Below are 16,077 nucleotides of genomic sequence, written 5' to 3' on the forward strand. Positions count from 1 at the left end.
TAAACTAATTCATAATGAAAATAATTAAAAGCAATCGCGATAATTTTTTCAACGCAACTCTAATTCAACCCGTTATTAATCAATCGCAACACTAATGCAAATTTGCCCGCGATTTGCCCATGATGACTGGATGAACGATGGGCCAGCATGCAAATTGGCCAAGACGATACAACATATACTACGTATTACTAAACGAGCACAATGACAAAGTAGTAACAATGACTTCCCATTCTTTGGACCCAGACAAGATCCAAAAAATGAGAAACCATTCGTTGCAGCCCCTCTTCGTGACAGTTTGTCGAGGCCTCTTCGGTCTTCCTCCTTCGGGCGCAATGCCCGCTGAAACTTAAATCTAGGCTCGAGATTCACTAATCGCAAATCAAAGAAAAAAAGGAAAAAAAAAGGGACTAAGTCGCGGAAGCTAAGTGCACATGGACGACCAACGATCGCAATGATCATTCTCCGTACATGCACAGAATCTCGAGCGCAACGTTCGTTTCGAAAGCAAATCACGACCGCGACCGCGAAATTCGAAAAATCGATGAGCAAAGCCAGAGACGAATGGCATAATCGTCCATTTATCGCAGCTTTTCCCTCGATTTATCAAATTTTATTTCCTGAAACAGGTTGTCACGCGAAAAACGCGCCTACCCGATCAGAGACTGTGACAACCTGCCCGGCCCTACCTACTTATAATTAACAGACATGCCAGAAGTATACTACCTATCCTACCTAACCCTATATTTAAAAAATGGCAAAACAGGCACACCAACACACTCATTCCACGATTCTCACGCATAACACCCGGGCGCAAAAGCCTACACTAGGGAAAACGTCCCGGGACGTCTCCGACACCCGGGCTTGGCACACTACTCGCACACTCTAACTTTACGTACCATTTTCCTGAAATCGACTGGCGATGGCTAGCGACCATTGCGTGAAACGCGACAAAAATGCGTGTATCTACATTTCTACATTTTAATTCTGAATATTTATAAATATGTAATATTTTCTACTAAAATACTAGTCACCAGACTGAACGGTATCATTATTGTGAATCAAAATTGTACCATTATTGTAATTTGAGACTAAAGATTTATAATCTTGTTATTTATTCGCAATATTTAATTCATTAATTGCGAATGTGATTCTAAAAAGGGATTGAACAGTGAAAGAAATAATAATTGAAACGACGCAATTCCACAGCCTAACCACACATACACAATGTGGAAACTACGTCGTGCACGATACACTAACGCATCGCCAGTCGCTAAAAAATTTGCATTAACTTATGAACTAGGTCATCATACCCATTGCCTCTCCCTCACTCAAGTAACACCTGGGCACGTGAGTGAGTTCCTGGCAGTGAACACGGAAAGGGTTAAATCTGAAAATCCTGAGCTAAAAAGAAATATTAATATATCCAGTTTTGTATCTAACGGGCTAATATTCTTTCACTTTGCATTATATTCTTATTATATTTCAAATTATTTGTGATTCTACTTTATATTATTTTATTTTATTAATTGAACAAGTTATTGAAATTTTAATTCTTAATATTCTTTGACTTTGCATTATATTCTTATTATATTTCAAATAATTATATTTGTGACTCTACTCTATATTTATATATTTCATTAATTGAACAAGTTATTGAAATTTTAATTCTTAATATTGAATTTAAAAAAGAATTAGAATTATTCATTGTAATTTAACATAAATATTAATAGAAATATCCTCAGGCGATTCCTTCATCAGAGCATATTTTTTATATTTTCATAAAAATAGTATTCAAAACTTATTGCTCTGATTCTAAAATCTATCTGTCGCGAAATATCTTCTTGCACAAAATTTAATTCATATTTGTGAATTACGAAACGAAGAAAATTTCAACTTTACTGTCTACAAATGTTGTAAGTCATATTAAAGTTATTATTATATAAAATTTATTATTTATTATATCACAATAATCAAATTATATATAAAATATATAAAATATATTTGATCAAATAACTTAAAATGTTATTCTCAAGAATTTTGAATAATAAAAATTCAAATTAATTATTGTATTATATTAATACAATAATTATTATATGCATTACTGACATTAGAAAATTACTAAACATTTTATATTAATCAAAAACGCGAAACGCAAGAAGATCCTAGCCTGAACTAATAAATAAAACACAAAAGAAATAATTGTTACTACTCACGGATATTATAAACAAATATCCGCGGTCATTGTGCTCGTGCAAAATTCTACGTATACAACCAGTCATCCGTGTCGATTCGGATCTTTCATCCTACGACATGATTGAATGACCGGAGGAATCAAAAAGCATGCGACTCACCATACGATGCGACGAACGCCTTCACTGTGTTGTAGCCCCAGAAGTCATCGAGAAGAAGCCTGTCATCAGGTAGGAGGATGGAAGAAATCTGTGACAAAACGTCATCAATTTAAAACACGGTTCTCGTTATTCAAACAAATTGAAATATGAAACTATTAAATTTGCAATATGTAATAATGATACGTATTGAAATTATGATTGATTTCTGTTTAAAAGAATAAAACATTTAGATAGAAAAAAAGATAATTACCTCTTCGCGTGATGGATGATCGCCTTATTTTCTTCAAAGAAGCACTGATTCTACCCTGTACCGAAAACGAATATTCAAAATAAAAAAATAAAAATAAGAAACTATTAACGCGTTCGTACATATTCTGTAATCGGCGAACAAGCACTGATTCTAATTTCGCGTTTCATTATTCTAATTAAATTTAATCAGAGCTATTGTGCTTTAAAAAATATTAAAAATATTATGACGAAGCAAACACTGATTCTACTTAACCACATTGCGCGTGGTCGCAAATATTTTTTAAGATTAAAGTCCAAGAAAAACTTTCATCAGCATCTGCAATCAAATATAAAATATTCTATGTAATTTTTTTCTTAAAAATATAATATTCGTTATTTAAAATCTTATATATATAGCAAAAAATATAACTATGTTCAACTACTTAAAACTTTAATAAACATAAAAATAGTTTGATATAAAAAGTTAAGTTTCTAATAAATTTTAATAATAATAAAAATATAAAAGATTAAAATCTAAAAAATGAGAATCTAATGATTTCTCTTACCTCTTCGCGTGGTGGATGATCGCCGTATTCTCTTGAGAGAAGCACTGACTCTACCCTGTACCGAAAACGAATATTTGTAAAAAGAAAAAAATAAAAATAACAAACTAATAACGCGTCCGTATAAATTATAATCGGCGAACAAACACTGATTCTACCTTCGCGTTTCATTATTCTAATTAAATTTAATCAGAGCTATTGTGCTCTAAAAAATATTAAAAATACTATGACGAAGCAAACACTGATTCTATTAACCGCATTGCGCGCGGTCACAAATATATTTTCTGAAATTAATATTAAATTAGTGGCATGGGAAAGAGATAAAAGAAGAAACAATATCTTTTTGATATTTTTCTTCTTCTTTCTATCGTACATTTGTCCTGAAAATATTGTAAAAATTACGAATTATGTATAAATCATGAAAGTGCTTCATAAATTTCTAATTTTTTCACTTTCTTTTAATTAAAACGTAATTTTATTATGAATTGCTTAACAACAATCACTAACAATCCTATAAAACAGAATAAAAATTTATACATACGAAATATAAAATTTTACCACATCAAGAAAGGCGTCCATATTGGAATTTTTCCCGCCTTTCCATCAGAGAGCTACCACCATGACGCTACCAATTACACCTGCGCAGAAAAAAAATCAAAATTTCTAAATAAATCAATTAAATAAAAAATTAGAAATTAGATTACGTTAATAAAGTATCACAACAATCAAATCAAATAAAAATTCTCGATATAAGCTATCTTATTAAATTCGACACTCCATTTATACGAAGAATGAGAAATGAACTCAAAATGATTTAATTGTCAAAGAATTATCGATTCTAATAATTTTGTATAAAATTTTGAACAAAGATGTATTAATTAAATAAAACGCGCACAAATTATAAAAAAGAAAAATAGTATTAAATTATTACGCATTAAATAGAACACACGTCTCGAGAAAATTTCAAACGTCTAATTTCTCACGACGAATCAACGAATGTCACTGCGCTTCGATTTCGCGCATCGAATAACAACATGGAGAGGGGGATACGCTCGACAATTCGACAAGCCGAAACATGTTCGAACACGAATCCAATTTCTTGGAAACACAATGTTATAAGGATTGTTTCTAGCCTCGAGCAAAATATACGACCAAAATAAACGACCAAAAAAAGTAAACAATAAACAGAAACGTGAGACGTTACACACAATATATATATATATATATATATATGTACGATCGAAAATATATACGACACTCGAATAATACGAACGAACTATGAAAAATTTATTTTATTTTAATACGACTAAAATAATATGAAATAAAGATCAAGAATTTAATTAAAATTATATTAAAAACAGACCAATATACCATTTCAAATTCTCTTTCGAAATATTTCGATATTTCGACGAGACGTTAACGACGCAATAAACGCAAAATGAACAATCGAAGGAAAAAACGCAAAGAAACACAAAAGACTAATTAATTTCGTTTTCACTACACAGAATGGATTATTTAGAAACTTAAATTAGCAATGATTGATAAATTTCGTAATAATAAGAGTAAAATAACTTACCGAATAATCCCAATTCGGCGACGACACGTCCACTCCACACAATTTTCAACTGTAGACTGACGCCATGCGCAGAACGATGCGCAGTGTGATGCGCACTGGTTCGTCTCGCGCCAAAAATTAAGCAGACGTTCTGATTGGCTGGCGTATAATGCTTATTTTTCCATTCAAAAACGCGCGAAAAATTAAAATATTATGTACGTATATTGTTGGAATCCTGCAAAAATATTAACTTATTAAAAACATAATAATAAGAAAATTATTAATTCAACAAGATAAATTATTAAATTAAATAAAACAGATAATTGCATAAAGAAAGATTTTAATATAGATTAATTTAAATAAAATTATATTTCGTTTAAATGAAATTTAAATAAAAATAAAACACAAAAGAAAAATTTAATAAAAAAAAAATAAATAAATTTATAAAAAGAATGATAGAATAAAAAAAGAAAATAAAAATAATTTAATTTAATATGATTAAAACACATGAATTGAATTTAATTTTAAAATAAATAAAATTAAGAAATCAAATTAAGAAAATATAAGAAAGCAAAATATAAAAATATAAAAATCAACAAATAGAAAAAAACTAAAACACAAAAGGATATTTAACATAATAATTTGAAAGATTGAAAGCTAAGTAAGATATTTTATATTAAGATGAACAAAATTTGAACAGAATTCAAATATCAAGGAGGCATGATATAAAGATAAACAAATTTAAATAACATAAATAATATTTAATACATTTATTTACTGATTGAATTGGAAAATTAAATATAAAAATAAAAAAATTTAACATTGACAATTTGCTAAATTTACTTGTTTTCTTTAAATGTTTTCCTTGATTTATATAATATGTTAAATCTGTTAAATCTTTCTCCTATGTTTCAGTTCTTTTTGAGTTTTTTAACATTGAGATTAAAGATATTTCTTCTATCTTTCAAACTTATGTTATTTTATAAATACTTAACTCTTATATTATATTCACTTTTTATGTTTTATTCATTATTTATATATAACAATGTTGAATTCCTTTTTTCATATGCTGCAGCTTTATTACATTTAATTAATTATATTAGTTAGATTGCAACATATAAAAAAATAAAATGTTGCAATATATATATATATATATATATATATATATATAACTAATGAACAAATATAAAAACACAAAAAGAGAAAATAACATAAAGATTAACTATTATAATATAAAAAAGTAATGAAACATAAGATAAAAATTTAATCTCAAAGTTGAAAAAAATCTAAATCTAAAAAAGAACAAAGAAACAATTTAATTTTAAATATATATTCAGTTGAATTTGAAATATGTATAACAAGAAATTTAACAACATAACACAAATTTCCTAATCCTAGTTGTTTTGTTTAAATATCTTTCATGATTTAGTTTTACCAATGTTAGATTTTATATTTTTATTATTTCTGTTGAATCTTTTTTTTATGTTATATTTCTTTCAAATTTTTTTAACTTTGAGATTAAATTCTTCTCTTATCTTTCAATTTTATTTCATTTATAGTATATCCTCTTTTTTTTATTAATTTTGTATCATAGAACCATGTTGAAAATTTCTTTTTTTATATGTTGCACATTTGTTAGATTCAATTAATTTGTTATGCAATTTATATGTTGCAACATACAAAACAGAATATAATATTGCAATATATAAATAATGAACAAATATAAGAACATAAGAAGAGAATGTATCAAAAAGGTTAACTATTACAAAATAAAAATGAATTGAAACTTAAGAAAGGAATTTAATCTCAAACTTAAAAAAAAAAATCTAAATCTTCAAAGATCAAAAAATGAATTTAACATAAATTAATTATTAATTGTCAATTGAATTTGGAAAAATTAGATCAAAAGGAGAATTTGTCATTCCAAATTTGTTGAATTTAAATTCTTTTATGTAAATGTTTTCCCTGATTTAGACAACATTTCTGCTAAATCCTTCTTTCATGTTATCCCTTCTTTCTGATTAAATTCTCATTTTATCTTTCAGGTCTTTTGTCTTTTACTTTACAACATTTAAGTTTTATATTCTCTTTTTATGTTTTAGTCATTATTTATGATAATATCATAATGTTACATTTCTTTTTTTATATGCTGCAGCTTTATTACATTAATTAATACATTAATTAATTAGTTATGTTGCAACTATATAAAAAAGAATAAAATGTTGCAATATATGAGTAATGAACAAATATAACAACATAAGAAGAGAATATAAGTAGAGTAATGAACAAATATAAGAACATAAGAAGAGAATATAACAAAAAGGTTAACTATTACAAAATAAAAATGAATTGAAACTTAAGAAAAGAATTTAACCTCAAATTTAAAAAAAAATCCAAATCTAAAAATCTAATTGAATAAATAGATAATAATAAATCAAATAGAAAGGAAATGAAACATAAGAGGAAGAATTTAATTTGAAAGTTTTAAAAAAAAATCTAAAAATCGAAAAGATCCAAAAAGTATTTGACATAAATGCTAATTGAATTAGAAAAAAACATTTTTATTTTTATTATATTCTTGTCTTATGTTTTTATATTTGTTCATTGTTATATATTATATATATATATATTGCAAAATTTTATTCTTTTATGTGTTGCAACATAACAATTGATTAAATCTAACAAAATTTGTTAGATTTAAAGTTGCAATATATAAGAAAAAATTTAACCTTATAATACATGAATAATGAATAAAATATAAAAGAAATTATACAAAAATAAATAAATATAATAAACAGATATAAGGAAGTAATGTAACATAAAATTCAATTGCTATTTCTCACAAGCTAAAAGAATAAAAATAATTCCAGCATAGGAAAATTATTTAATCTAAAAATTAAGGAAATTTAAAAAAATAAAAAAAATAACATAAAAGTTAACTAAATTTAAAAGAACATAAAAATACTGTATTGTAATAAATAAATAATAAATAAATATAAAAACATAAAAAGAGAATGTAACACAAAAAGTCAACAATTCTAAAGTGAAAATTATTGAATCGTAGAAGATTTTTCTTCAAAGAGGATAAGAATTAACTACTGCTGCCATCTTTTCAACGCTTCTAGAAAGATATTTCTTTAAAGAGATGTCTTTGGCTTTCAAAAGATGGTACTTACGTTCAATTCTTACCTTATCTCTATCCTTGTCGCACTATTCTTTCTCTTTGCCTATGTGTTTCATTTACAGCACTCTAAAGATGGCTAATTCCTTATCTCTACCTATATGCGCCAGCATACGTTCAGTTAAGTTACATGAAGTGATAAGTTATATTTTTTGAATGTGAAAATTAGATTTCAATAGAAAATTAAGTTTGCAAAACGTCCAAACTTTTGATCGTTGTGCAACACGAGCAACAAAAGGTGCCGTAAAAAAAGAAACCGGCGCGGAAGACTAAACCTGAAAATAAAATTTAAATCAAGAGAATTTCTATCAATATTTTACATTTCCATCGGCGTGTGAAAATGAAAAATGATTGATAGTAAAAAGGGCAGGCAAAAAAAAAAAAGAAAAAAAATAAGCGAAATAAGCATCCCAGAAAGCACTACACCCATCTAATTATCTACAGTATCTACTTTTCTACAATATACTACTTTATTTAATAAAGTAGTATCTTGATTGTACATGTACTTAATTTTAAAAACGTTTTCTTTAATCAATATCATTTTCAACAAAATCTTTTTCCCCTGTAAAAAAATCCTGAAACAAATTTAAATTAAAAGTATGACATTAACATTTTACTTATTCTAAAAAGCTTTTCTCTTCCTCTCTTTCCTAATTAAACATTTTGTTTGTAATTCTGTTTATTGAAAATCTAACAAATTCTCTTCATAACCATATCTACATTCACACTGATGACACACAATTTTCAAAAAATTTGATACGAGATAAACCACATGTGGCAAGAGGAAAATGCAAATCAGGATATATCAATGATAGTTAGTGAACAAAGTCACGTAGCTATCAAGTATCAAGTATTTGCTTATAACGAGGAAATTAAGGATGGCAGGATGATCATATTGCCTTGAAAGATAGGAAAACTTTTGGTTTGGAAAACGAAGCAGAGTAGGAAAGGCGAAATTGCCTTTTTTAATAAAAAGAAGAACAAAACACCGTTTATAAATCCTATGTTTTTCATAATCTACTCTACCTAATATAAAAATTAGAATATTTATTTGATGATGAGATGCAATCCATTTCGTTGAAAAGTGAGGAGGATACCTGAAACAGACTATACAACAGAATTAGTGAAACTCAAACAACAAAAGTAATTAATTTTCAACAAATGAAAGATCACACGTTATTTCGTATCTATTTTTTCCTGTTTATTTTCTTCAATTCATATCTGTAACAAACTCAATTACCAGATTAGTAATTAAAAAATAATTTAAAAGGAAAATAATTATTAATTAAAAAAAAAAATCAAATTATCAAAATGTTGTTAAGCAATTCATGATTTCAAATGAAAGATATTTATCGATAAGAAAGATTTTTAACAATTTTTAACAGTATTTTCAATAACAAACGCACTTAATAAGAGGGTGCTGAAAAGAGAAAAACGACGAAAAGGTAACCAGAAGGGTTACCAAAATAATTATCCACTCAATGTGAACCCGAACAAACCGTGAGTGGAATTTTCTTTTTATTTCGCAACACTATTATACTAAAATCTCAAAAGAAAACGCGAAGAGTGCTTTATTATAACTTCAAGTGCAATTCTTTATCAAGAAAAAAAAGATAAAAAGAAAAAAAAAGAAAGAAAGATAAAAAATTCGCGAAAACATATACGAAACTCTGATAAAATAATTTATGCACTCATTATTTTATTGTAGACGCAACACTAAATGCGGAAGATTGCAGCCATAGTCAGAGACTGCCGTCGTACAATCACCCTTTGTACAGCCTTTTTGACTGTAATAGGTGATTCAGGAACGAGCTGGAACGTACTTCCACAATCCAAGTGGAAGAAATATGGGCAATTTGGACAAATAAACGCAACACTACTATAAAAAACGCGATCATTCATCAACGCAACACTAATTCTTCAAATGAATTTAATTAATAAACAAAATTTAATGAATTTAATATTATTATTCTATAAATCTAAAAAGCTATTTGAAATATCACGATATCATAAATTGATATAATAAGAAAGAATAAATTCAAGTTCAAATATTCAAAAAAATAAATAAATAAATAAATAAATAAAAAATAAACTAATTCATAATGAAAATAATTAAAAGCAATCGCGATAATTTTTTCAACGCAACTCTAATTCAACCCGTTATTAATCAATCGCAACACTAATGCAAATTTGCCCGCGATTTGCCCATGATGACTGGATGAACGATGGGCCAGCATGCAAATTGGCCAAGACGATACAACATATACTACGTATTACTAAACGAGCACAATGACAAAGTAGTAACAATGACTTCCCATTCTTTGGACCCAGACAAGATCCAAAAAATGAGAAACCATTCGTTGCAGCCCCTCTTCGTGACAGTTTGTCGAGGCCTCTTCGGTCTTCCTCCTTCGGGCGCAATGCCCGCTGAAACTTAAATCTAGGCTCGAGATTCACTAATCGCAAATCAAAGAAAAAAAGGAAAAAAAAAGGGACTAAGTCGCGGAAGCTAAGTGCACATGGACGACCAACGATCGCAATGATCATTCTCCGTACATGCACAGAATCTCGAGCGCAACGTTCGTTTCGAAAGCAAATCACGACCGCGACCGCGAAATTCGAAAAATCGATGAGCAAAGCCAGAGACGAATGGCATAATCGTCCATTTATCGCAGCTTTTCCCTCGATTTATCAAATTTTATTTCCTGAAACAGGTTGTCACGCGAAAAACGCGCCTACCCGATCAGAGACTGTGACAACCTGCCCGGCCCTACCTACTTATAATTAACAGACATGCCAGAAGTATACTACCTATCCTACCTAACCCTATATTTAAAAAATGGCAAAACAGGCACACCAACACACTCATTCCACGATTCTCACGCATAACACCCGGGCGCAAAAGCCTACACTAGGGAAAACGTCCCGGGACGTCTCCGACACCCGGGCTTGGCACACTACTCGCACACTCTAACTTTACGTACCATTTTCCTGAAATCGACTGGCGATGGCTAGCGACCATTGCGTGAAACGCGACAAAAATGCGTGTATCTACATTTCTACATTTTAATTCTGAATATTTATAAATATGTAATATTTTCTACTAAAATACTAGTCACCAGACTGAACGGTATCATTATTGTGAATCAAAATTGTACCATTATTGTAATTTGAGACTAAAGATTTATAATCTTGTTATTTATTCGCAATATTTAATTCATTAATTGCGAATGTGATTCTAAAAAGGGATTGAACAGTGAAAGAAATAATAATTGAAACGACGCAATTCCACAGCCTAACCACACATACACAATGTGGAAACTACGTCGTGCACGATACACTAACGCATCGCCAGTCGCTAAAAAATTTGCATTAACTTATGAACTAGGTCATCATACCCATTGCCTCTCCCTCACTCAAGTAACACCTGGGCACGTGAGTGAGTTCCTGGCAGTGAACACGGAAAGGGTTAAATCTGAAAATCCTGAGCTAAAAAGAAATATTAATATATCCAGTTTTGTATCTAACGGGCTAATATTCTTTCACTTTGCATTATATTCTTATTATATTTCAAATTATTTGTGATTCTACTTTATATTATTTTATTTTATTAATTGAACAAGTTATTGAAATTTTAATTCTTAATATTCTTTGACTTTGCATTATATTCTTATTATATTTCAAATAATTATATTTGTGACTCTACTCTATATTTATATATTTCATTAATTGAACAAGTTATTGAAATTTTAATTCTTAATATTGAATTTAAAAAAGAATTAGAATTATTCATTGTAATTTAACATAAATATTAATAGAAATATCCTCAGGCGATTCCTTCATCAGAGCATATTTTTTATATTTTCATAAAAATAGTATTCAAAACTTATTGCTCTGATTCTAAAATCTATCTGTCGCGAAATATCTTCTTGCACAAAATTTAATTCATATTTGTGAATTACGAAACGAAGAAAATTTCAACTTTACTGTCTACAAATGTTGTAAGTCATATTAAAGTTATTATTATATAAAATTTATTATTTATTATATCACAATAATCAAATTATATATAAAATATATAAAATATATTTGATCAAATAACTTAAAATGTTATTCTCAAGAATTTTGAATAATAAAAATTCAAATTAATTATTGTATTATATTAATACAATAATTATTATATGCATTATGCATTAGAAAATTACTAAACATTTTATATTAATCAAAAACGCGAAACGCAAGAAGATCCTAGCCTGAACTAATAAATAAAACACAAAAGAAATAATTGTTACTACTCCGGATATTATAAACAAATATCCGCGGTCATTGTGCTCGTGCAAAATTCTACGTATACAACCAATCATCCGTGTCGATTCGGATCTTTCATCCTACGACATGTTGAATGACCGGAGGAATCAAAAAGCATGCGACTCACCATACGATGCGACGAACGCCTTCACTGTGTTGTAGCCCCAGAAGTCATCGAGAAGAAGCCTGTCATCAGGTAGGAGGATGGAAGAAATCTGTGACAAAACGTCATCAATTTAAAACACGGTTCTCGTTATTCAAACAAATTGAAATATGAAACTATTAAATTTGCAATATGTAATAATGATACGTATTGAAATTATGATTATTTCTGTTTAAAGAATAAAAATTTAGATAGAAAAAAAGATAATTACCTCTTCGCGTGATGGATGATCGCCTTATTTTCTTCAAAGAAGCACTGATTCTACCCTGTACCGAAAACGAATATTCAAAATAAAAAAATAAAAATAAGAAACTATAACGCGTTCGTACATATTCTGTAATCGGCGAACAAGCACTGATTCTAATTTCGCGTTTCATTATTCTAATTAAATTTAATCAGAGCTATTGTGCTTAAAAAATATTAAAAATATTATGACGAAGCAAACACTGATTCTACTTAACCACATTGCGCGTGGTCGCAAATATTTTTTAAGATTAAAGTCCAAGAAAAACTTTCATCAGCATCTGCAATAAATATAAAATATTCTATGTAATTTTTTTCTTAAAAATATAATATTCGTTATTTAAAATTTATATATATAGAAAAAAATAACTATGTTCAACTTTAAAACTTTAATAAACAAAAATAGTTTATATAAAAATTAAGTTTCTAATAAATTTTAATAATAATAAAAATATAAAAATTAAAATCTAAAAAATGAGAATCTAATGATTTCTCTTACCTCTTCGCGTGGTGGATGATCGCCGTATTCTCTTGAGAGAAGCACTGACTCTACCCTGTACCGAAAACGAATATTTATAAAAAGAAAAAAATAAAAATAAAAACTAATAACGCGTCCGTATAAATTATAATCGGCGAATAAACACTGATTCTACCTTCGCGTTTCATTATTCTAATTAAATTTAATCAGAGCTATTGTGCTCTAAAAAATATTAAAAATACTATGACGAAGCAAACACTGATTCTATTAACCGCATTGCGCGCGGTCACAAATATTTTCTGAAATTAATATTAAATTAGTGGCATGGGAAAGATAAAAGAAGAAACAATATATTTTTCTTCTTCTTTCTAGAGTCGTACATTTGTCCTGAAAATATTGCTAAATTACGAATTATGTATAAATCATGAAAGTGCTTCATAAATTTCTAATTTTTTCACTTTCTCTTAATTAAAACGTAATTTTATTATGAATTGCTTAACAACAATCACTAACAATCCTATAAAATCAAATAAAAATTTATACATACAAAATATAAAATTTTACCACATCAAGAAAGGCGTCCATATTGGAATTTTTCCCGCCTTCCCGAGAGCTACCACCATGACGCTACAATTAACCTGCGCAGAAAAAAAATCAAAATTTCTAAATAAATCAATTAAATAAAAATTATGAAATTAGATTACGTTAATAAAGTATCACAACAATCAAATCAAATAAAAATTCTCGATATAAGCTATCTTATTAAATTCGACACTCCATTTATACGAACAATGAGAAATGAACTCAAAATGATTTAATTGTCAAAGAATTATCGATTCTAATAATTTTGTATAAAATAAATTGAACAAAGATATTAATTAAATAAAACGCCACAAATTATAAAAAAAGAAAAAGTATTAAATTATTACGCATTAAATAGAACACACGTCTCGAGAAAATTTCAAACGTCTAATCGTCACGACGAATTCAAACGAGCAATGTCACTTTGCGCTTCGATTTCGCGCATCGAATAACAAGATGGAGAGGGGATACGCTCGACAAGTCGAAACATGTTTCGAACACAATCCAATTTCTTGGAAACACAATGTTATAAGGATTGTTTTTAGCCTCGAGCAAAATATAAACGACCAAAAAAAGTAAACAATAAACACAACGTGAGACGTTACACACAATATATATATATATATATGTACAATCGAAAAAATATGCGACACTCGAATAATACGAAACGAAACTATGAAAAATTTATTTTATTTTAATAGGACTAAAATAATAAGAAATAAAGATCAAGAATTTAATTAAAATTATATTAAGAAAAGACCAATATACCATTTCAAATTCTGTTTCGAAATATTTCGATATTTCGACGAGACGTTAATGACGCAATAAACGCAAAATGAATAATCGAAGGAAAAAACGCAAAGAAACACAAAAGACGAATTAATTTCGTTTTCACTACACGAAATGGATTATTTAAAAACTTAAATTAGCAATGATTGATAAATTTGGTAATAATAAGAGTAAAATAACTTACCGAATAATCCGAATTCGGCGACGACACGTCCACTCCACACAATTTTCAACTGTAGACTGACGCCATGCGCAGAACGATGCGCAGTGTGATGCGCACTGGTTCGTCTCGCGCCAAAAATTAAGCAACGTTCTGATTGGCTGGTGTATAATGCTTATTTTTCCATTCAAAAACGCGCGAAAAATTGAAATATTATGTATGTATATTGTTGCTTGGAATCCTGCAAAAATATTAACTTATTAAAAACATAATAATAAGAAAATTATTAATTTAACAAGATAAATTATTAAATTAAATAAAACAGATTATAACATAAAGAAAGATTTTAATATAAAGATTAATTTAAATAAAATTATTCAGATTAATTTAAATAAAAATATTTCGTTTAAATAAAATTTAAATAAAAATAAAACACAAAAGAGAAATTTAATAAAAAAAATAAATAAATTTATAAAAAGAATGATAGAATAAAAAAAGAAAATAAAAATAATTGAATTTAATATGATTAAAACACATGAATTGAATTTAACTTTAAAATAAATAAATTAAGAAATAAATTAAGGAAATATAAGAAAGCAAAATATAAAAATATAAAAATCAACAAAAAGAAAAAACTAAACACAAAAGAATATTTAACATAACAATTTAAAGATTGAAACATAAGTAAGATATTTTATATTAAGATGAACAAAATTTGAACAGAATTCAAATATAAAGAATAATATAAAGATAAACAAATTTAAATAATATAAATAACATTTAACACATTTATTTATCGATTGAATGGAAAATTAAATATAAAAACAAAAAAATTTAACAGTGTCAATTTGCTAAATTTACTTGTTTTGTTGTAAACGTTTTTCTTGATTTATATAATATGTTAAATCTGTTAAATCTTTCTCCTATGTTTCAATTCTCTTTGAGTTTTTTAACTTTGAGATTAAAGATACTTCTTCTATCTTTCAAACTGTTATTTTATAAATAATTAACTCTTATATTATATTCATTTTTTATATTTTATTAATTATTTATATATGACAATGTTAAATTCCTTCTTTCATATGCTGTAGCTTTATTACATTTAATTAATTATATTAATTAAGTTGCAACATATAAAAAAATAAAATGTTGCAATATATATATATAACTAATGAACAAATATAAAAACACAAAAAGAGAAAATAACATAAAGATTAACTATTATAAAATAAAAAATTAATGAAACATAAGATAAAAATTTAATCTCAAAGTTGAAAAAAATCTAAATCTAATAATCTAAAAAAGAACAAAGAAACAATTAAACTTTAGTCAATTCAATTTGAAAATATATATATATATATTCAAGAAATTTAACAACATAACACAATTTGCAGTAAACTTGTTTAAATATTTTTCATGATTTAGTTTTAGCAATGTTAGATTTTATACTTTTATTATTTCTGTTAAATCCTTTTT

The 16,077-nt window shown here is 27.3% G+C and overlaps 1 long non-coding RNA gene across 1 annotated transcript; it reads right to left on the reverse strand.

The window, feature by feature from the left end:
* Positions 1-2,101: 2,101 nt before the first annotated feature.
* Positions 2,102-3,242, reverse strand: LOC113219229. The gene is made up of 3 exons (XR_003306053.1): positions 3,146-3,242; positions 2,602-2,916; positions 2,102-2,439 (listed from the first exon to the last, which is right to left on the reverse strand). It is a non-coding gene; the product is annotated as an uncharacterized LOC113219229 (long non-coding RNA).
* Between the last annotated feature and the right edge of the window lie 12,835 nt (positions 3,243-16,077).

Source organism: Apis mellifera, linkage group LG14 (assembly GCF_003254395.2).
Source record: "Apis mellifera strain DH4 linkage group LG14, Amel_HAv3.1, whole genome shotgun sequence".
NCBI classification, from domain to species: domain Eukaryota; kingdom Metazoa; phylum Arthropoda; class Insecta; order Hymenoptera; family Apidae; genus Apis; species Apis mellifera.